The 7,806-nt window shown below is 42.2% G+C and overlaps 1 long non-coding RNA gene across 1 annotated transcript; it reads left to right on the top strand.

Moving 5' to 3' along the window:
- The first annotated feature begins 6,092 nt into the window (after positions 1-6,092).
- On the top strand, positions 6,093-6,774 carry LOC116405620. Its single transcript, XR_004218719.1, has 2 exons — positions 6,093-6,152; positions 6,489-6,774. It is a non-coding gene; the product is annotated as an uncharacterized LOC116405620 (long non-coding RNA).
- The last annotated feature ends 1,032 nt before the right edge of the window (positions 6,775-7,806 follow it).

Consider the following 7,806-nt stretch of genomic DNA (forward strand, 5'->3'; position numbering starts at 1 on the left):
ATGAAATGAAAGAAAACAGCAGCTACAAAAGGCGAGATGAATCCGGAACTTCTGATGGATCAGTCATGAAGTTAAAAGGAAAATGGGAAGAAGCCGACAATCCAGGGGAAAACAATGTAGTAACTGTCGACCGAAGCAAATATAAGAAACTGGAAATGCCGATTTTCACCGGGGAAAATCCTGAGTCATGGGTGTTTAGAGCTGAGCATTTTTTCGAAATTAATAGCCTACCGGAAGCAGAAAAAGTGAAAGTAGCAGTGGTTAGTTTCAGACAAGATGAAATCGATTGGTACCGTTGGTAACCATAGAAAGAAGGTGGAAGGATGGGAAGATTTGAAGGTAAGGATGTTTGAATTTTTTCGAGATTCTGGGCAGAAGAGCTTAGGTGCAAGGCTGATTCGAATAGAACAAGATGGATCCTATAATGATTATGTCAAGAAATTCGTACAATATTCTGCACCACTACGCACATGGCTGAAAGCGTGCTCTTAGATGCATTCGTGACAGGTCTAGAACCGGCTCTTCAAGCAGAAGTTATTAGTAGACATCCTCAAACCTTAGAGGAATGTATGAAGGAGGCACAACTGGTAAGTGGCAGAAACCTAGCCTTGAAATTAGCCAAGGCAGAATGGGTAAACAGTGTGACTAGGGAAGGAGGAGGCTCAAGCAAGGGACAAAGCAGTCAAGATAAAAGTTCACCAAAGAAGACTGAGTTCCCCATGAAGCAAGTCACTATTCCCATTAAAGGAAACTACCAGAAAAATGAACCTCCAGTTAAAAGACTCTTGGACACGGAATTCAGAGCAAGATTGGACAAGGGTTTGTGTTTTAGATGCAATGAGAAGTACTCACCGGGACACCGATGCAAGATGAGAGAGAAAAGGGAATTAATGTTATTTATACTTAACGAAGAAGAGAGTGGCGGGGAGGAAGTCAAAATGGAAGAGACCGAAGAAGTAATGGAGCTGAACCAGTTAGTTGTTGCTGAAACCACGAAATTGAATTGAAGACACTCACGGGGTTAACATCCAAAGGGACAATGAAACTGAAGGGGCATGTAAAAGGAAGGGAGGTGGTGATTCTCATCGACAGTGGCAATGGAAGGAGGGTTGAACATTGAACCCGGTACACAATTTGGAGTGACTATTGGAGACGGGACCCGCTGTAAAGGGAAAGGTATTTGCAGAAAGGTGGAACTGAGATTGAAAGAAATGACAGTTATAACTGATTTTCTAGTGGTGGAACTAGGAAATATTGACGTGATTTTAGGGATGCAATGGCTAGATACCACCGGCACAATGAAGGTACATTGGCCATCATTAACCATGACCTTTTGGGCAAAAGACAAGCAAATCGTGTTAAGAGGAGATCCATCCTTAGTGAAACCTGAATGTTCTTTGAAGACATTGGAAAAAACGTGGGATATAGTGTAAGACCTCCAGTTATTCATACATATCAAAGGAGGGGCAGAAAAGTAATTGGACAAATTAATAATGAGGAAGGAAAAAGAGGAGATCGTGCAGGTGGGGCCCAGGCACAGAAATAAGAGAAAGATGAGAGAAGGAATATAAATAGGTTTTTTAGGTCTAGGGGAGGTAGGTTTTATTTTTATCCTGAAGTTGGCGGCTGCTTAGCCTAGAGGAATATCCAGTCTTTCCCTAGAGGAAGCTGGGTTTGTCTTCATTATTCCTTGTTTTTCTTGAATCTTTATGTTTTTCTGTACTCATTTTGGCTATATATAAATAAAGATAGCAGAGGGCTACCTCTGTTTTTGGCCATTGTAAGGGAGAAATAGTGAAGTAAGCAAGTTGAATCCTTATATATTGGTATCAGAGCCTCCACACTGGGGGTGATCACGCGTCTGATGGCTCAAAGACAGATAGAAGAACGGGTAGAAGGTACTGAAAAGGAAATTATGAGTCTGAAGGAGATGATGCTGGAAATGAAGAAATCGATGGATCGAATGACAGGCGAGCTAAGAGAAAACCATGGTGCTAAGAAAAAAGAAGAAGCAGGGACTACGGACGACATCAGGTTGAAACTGAAGGGAAAACTGGAAAGGCCGGAACCACAGTCGAGTCGGGTGGAAGCAGCGCAGACCGAAGTAAGTACAAAAAATTAGAAATGCCACTGTTTACAGGGTGAACCCTGAATCCTGGGCGTACCGAGCAGAACATTTTTTTGATATAAATGACTTACCGGAAGCTGAGAAGGTCAAAGTAGCAGTCGTGAGTTTTGGACAGGAAGAGGTAGACTGGTTTAGATGGAGTAATCGTAGAAAGAGGGTGGAATCTTGGGAGGACTTGAAGGAAAGGATGTTTGATTTCTTTAAGATATAGGACAGCAGAGCTTGGGGGCAAGATTAATCCGTATTAAGCAAGAAGGCTCATACAGCGAGTACGTTAAGAAGTTTGTTACATACTCAGCCCCCTCCCGGACATGGCAGAAAGTGTTCTGCTGGATGCGTTTTTAACGGGTCTGGAACCCTCACTGCAAGCGGAAGTAATCAGCAGACACCCTCAAACTTTAGAGGAATGTATGAAGGAAGCTCAGCTTGCGAATGATAGGAATATAGCATTAAAACTGGCGATGGAAGAGTTGGATATAGTTGAGCCCAAAAGGAATGAGAACAGCAGCAAATTTCAAGGAAAAAATGAGAAGACAGAAAGTAAAAAGACAGAGTTTGTGATGAAGCAGGTAACTATTCCATTGAAAAATGATTACCAGAAAAAAGATCTCCCAATTAAACGGCTGTCGGATACGGAATTTAGAGCAAGGCTGGATAAGGGCTTTGTTTCAGATGTAATGAAAAGTACGCCCCAGGCCATCGATGTAAAGGGAGAGAAAAAAGAGAGTTGATGCTCCTTATACTAAATGAGGAAGAAGACCACAAAAGGGAAGAGGATACAGAGGATGAGGCAAGCGAAGTAATAGAACTGAATCATCTGGAATTGAATATGGATAACCCTATTGAATTGAGGTTGATCACGGGAGTTACATCAAAGGGGACGATGAAATTAAAAGGACATGTGAACGGAAGGGAAGTAGTATATTCTGATTGACAGCGGGGCGACCAATAACTTCATCAGCTAAGTGTTGGTAGATGAACTACAGCTGAGCATCGATCCGGGAACTCGTTTTGGAGTTACCATTGGGAATGGCAACCAATGTGAAGGAAGTGGGATTTGCAAGAGGGTGAAGGTGAAGTTAAAAGAGTTAACAATCGTAGCAGATTTCCTAGCGGTAGAGTTAGGAACGGTAGACTTGGTGCTTGGGATGCAATGGCTAGATTCGACAGGAACCATGAAGGTTCACTGGCCATCCCTAACCATGACGTTTTGGATGAAGGTAGAAGAATAATCCTAAAAGGTGACCCTTCTCTAACGAAGTCAGAATGTTCATTGAGAACCTTAGAGAAAACGTGGCAATCCGGGGACCAAGGATTCCTCTTGGAATTCCAAAACTATGAAGTAAACTATGAAGGAGAATCGGAAACAGAAGCTGAATTGAAGGGAAAGGAAGAAGGATTACCCATGGTTCAGCGATTGCTCGAGCAATATGCAGATGTCTTTAGGTTGCCCACGGGTTTACCGCCAAGGAGAGCCATAGACCATCGCATTCTGACCGTGGCCGATCAGAAACCAATTAATGTAAGACCATATAAGTATGGCCATGTACAAAAGGAAGAGATTGAAAAATTGGTGTTAGAAATGTTACAAGCTGGGGTGATTCGTCCAAGCCGCAGCCCATATTCGAGCCCGGTCCTCTTAGTGAAGAAAAAAGATGGAGGGTGGAGATTTTGTGTAGATTACAGGAAACTCAATCAAGTAACGGTGGCTGATAAATTTCCAATTCCCGTGATCGAAGAACTCTTAGATGAACTTCATGGTGCGACAGCTTTCTCAAAGTTAGACCTTAAATCTGGATACCACCAGATTAGGATGAGGGAGGAAGATGTGGAGAAAACAGTTTCCACACGCATGAAGGACATTATGAGTTCTTGGTGATGCCTTTCGGCCTTACGAATGCTCCTGCCACCTTCCAATCTCTCATGAACGAGGTGTTCAAACCATTCCTTCGAAGGTGTGTCCTGGTTTTTTTTTATGACATTCTAGTTTGTAGTGTGGACATAGATGAACACATGAAACATTTAGGAATGGTTTTTGCTATCTTGAGGGACCATGAATTGTTTGCAAATAGGTCTAAATGTGTCATTGCTCATTCCCAAGTTCAATATTTGGGTCATCTGATTTCCAGCAGAGGAGTGGAGGCTGATGAGGACAAGATTCGCAGTATGGTAAATTGGCCACGGCCGAAAGATATAACTGGGCTGAGGGGATTCCTTGGACTGACTGGGTATTATAGAAGATTTGTGAAAAGCTATGGAGAAATAGCTGCACCCTTAACCAAATTACTTCAGAAAAATGCATTCCATTGGAATGAGGAAGCTACAATAGCGTTTGACCAGCTGAAGCTAGCAATGACAACCTTACCGGTATTAGCATTGCCGGATTGGTCTCAGCCCTTCACAATCGAAACTGATGCTTCAGGAGTAGGTTTAGGTGCAGTTTTATCACAAGATGGTCATCCCATCGCATTCTTCAGCCAGAAACTGTCCCCAAGAGCCCAGGGTAAGTCGATCTATGAAAGGGAATTGATGGCGGTTGTCCTTTCGGTGCAAAAATGGAGACATTATCTCCTGGGCAGAAAGTTCACAATTGTTTCAGATCAGAAGGCTCTGAAATTTCTGTTAGAACAGAGGGAAGTTCAGCCTCAATTCCAAAAGTGGCTCACAAAACTTTTGGGGTATGACTTTGAGATCTTATACCAGCCGGGTCTGCAGAATAAGGTGGCGGATGCTCTCTCAAGGAAGGACCATTCGGTGGAGTTAAATACAATGACAACCACAGGCATAGTTGATATAGAGATAATAGAGAAGGAAGTTGAAATGGATCAAGAACTTCAGAAAATTATTGCCGAACTTAAGGGAGAGGTGGATCAAGGTGGGAAATACCAGTGGAACAATGGCAGGCTGCTATATAAAGGAAGGATGGTGCTGCCGCGAAATTCCTCCCTCATTCCGAGTCTTCTACACACGTTCCATGATTCCATATTAGGAGGGCACTCGGGATTCTTGAGAACCTATAAAAGAATGAGTGGGGAACTATTTTGGAAAGGAATGAAGGCTGATATCAAGAGATATGTAGAAGAATGTGACACTTGTCAACGTAATAAGTTCGAAGCTACTAAGCCTGCGGGAGTTCTGCAACCCATTCCTATCCCCGACAAGATATTGGAGGATTGGACCATGGATTTTATTGAAGGGCTGCCAATAGCAGGAGGTTACAACGTGATTATGGTAGTCGTCGACCGCCTAAGTAAGTACTCCTACTTCTTGCCTCTGAAACACCCGTACACAGCAAGCAAGTGGCTTCAATTTTTTTGGAAAAAGTGGTCAGCAAACATGGAATACCCAAGTCCATTATTACCGACCGTGATAAGATCTTCCTTAGCAATTTCTGGAAGGAGTTGTTCACTACCATGGGCACCATTTTGAAGAGAAGCACGGCATTCCATCCCCAAACCGATGGACAAACCGAGAGGGTAAACAGATGCCTAGAGACCTATTTGAGATGCTTTTGCAATGAACAACCGAAGAAATGGGATAAACTGATCCCTTGGGCGGAATTATGGTATAACACAACCTTCCACGCATCCACCAAAACTACTCCTTACCAATCTGTTTTTGGAAGAACTCCCCCGCCACTGCTGTCATATGGATGGAAGCAATCTCCTAACAATGACGTAGAAGTCATGTTGAAGGAGAGAGATTTAGCACTCAATGCACTGGAGGAAAACCTATGCATAGCTCAAAATAGAATGAAGAAAATGGCAGACCGAAACCGCAGGGAGCTCAAATTCAAAATTGGGGATGAAGTGTATTTGAAACTACGACCCTATCGACAAAGATCACTAGCTCGGAAGAAATGTGAAAAGCTATCCCCAAAATTTTATGGGCCGTATGAGGGGTAAAACGTAAAAGCTCACGAAGTAGAAAAGGGAGAATATTAGGAAAAGAACATGAGAGTGGGGCCCACAGGGAAGAATGAGAAAAGAGCTATAAATAAGGCCTTATCGGGATTGGGGGCTAGGTTAACTTTTTGTCGTCATTTGGTCTGTAGAGGCTGCTAGGTCTAGGAAGGACTACTATCTTTTCCTGGGGAGGTTTGACATGATATTATCATCTTTATTGCTTTCTTTTATATTTCCTTCTACTATATCTCTTGACATTTATATATAAATAAAGATCTACAGAGTGCTGTCTCTGTTTGCCAACTGTTTGGGTAATTTAGTATTTTATTTGTGGAGTCTCTACAAAATTATAGCAATTCATTGCAAATAAGATGCAGTACCTTGATTTTATGGTTAAAGGTTCCAATTGTTTTTTCTTTTTAAGCTCTTATTTATTTATCGGGATTGGGGGCTAGGTTAACTTTTTGTCTTCATTTGGTCTGTAGAGGCTGCTAGGTCTAGGAAGGACTACTATCTTTTCCTAGGGAGGTTTGACATGATATTATCACCTTTATTGCTTTCTTTTATATTTCCTTCTACTGTATCTTTGGCATTTATATATAAATAAAGATCTACAGAGTGCTGTCTCTGTTTGCCAACTGTTTGGGTAATTTAGTATTTTATTTGTGGAGTCTCTACAAAATTATAGCAATTCATTGCAAATAAGATGCAGTACCTTGATTTTATGGTTAAAGGTTCCAATTGTTTTTTCTTTTTAAGCTCTTATTTGGAAGAGATTCACCTGTTACAAGTTGAAATGTGAGTTGGAAAAATTGGACAAGAAGTTATAACCTTACAAGAAAATGATCCTTAAAGAACTAACTTGATTCAAGCAAAATATCTTCAAGAACAAAATTGCAATTACACGAACACTTATTAACACAAATAAAAAATGCAAATCACACTATTGAGTACAATGAAATACAACATGATAACAAGACAGAGATGCAACATATACATAAACATACAAATCAGAAAAGAAGTTGATTCTTGACAACAAAGTAAAATAAATACAAAACATATTAAATTTCTATGACCATTAGGACTCTATAGAGAAATGCCTACTTTCGACATAAGCATTTCATCAAATTCCATCAAAAGCGGAGAGGTTGCCCATGCAAGCTCTGATACCAGGCAATCTCGACGCGCATTTTACTTTACCTAAGCAGCTGGCTTGACTCCCTCTTTTTTTCTCCCTCCCTCTCTACCGGCTGCCGTGCTAGGTGAAGAACTAAAAGGACCTACTAGGCGGGGTCGGGTTTTGCTTAGGCAAGAAAAGCGGAGAGGATCCCCACGAAAACTCTGAAACCGGGGGATCTCGACACGCATTTTACTTGACCTAAGCGGCTGGCTTGGCTCCCTCTTTTTTTTCTCTCTCCCTCTCTACAGGCTGCCATGCTGAGTGAAGAACTCTAAGAACCTACTAGGCGGGGTCGGTTTTTGCTTAGGCAAGAAAAGCGGAGAGAATCCCCACGAAAATTCTGAAACCGGGGGATCTCCGCGCATTTTACTTGACCTAAGCGGCTGGCTTGGCTCCCTCTTTTTTTTTCTCTCCCTCTCTACCGGCTGCCATGCTGGGTGAAAAACTCTAAGGACCTACTAGGCTGTCGGGTTTTGCTTAGGCAAGAAAAGCGGAGAGGATCCCCACGAAAATTCTGAAACAGGGGGATCTCGGTGCGCATTTTACTTGACCTAAGCGGCTGGCTTGGCTCCCTCTTTTTTTTTCTCTCGCCC

Source organism: Cucumis sativus, unplaced genomic scaffold (genome assembly GCF_000004075.3).
Source record: "Cucumis sativus cultivar 9930 unplaced genomic scaffold, Cucumber_9930_V3 scaffold127, whole genome shotgun sequence".
NCBI lineage: Eukaryota > Viridiplantae > Streptophyta > Magnoliopsida > Cucurbitales > Cucurbitaceae > Cucumis > Cucumis sativus.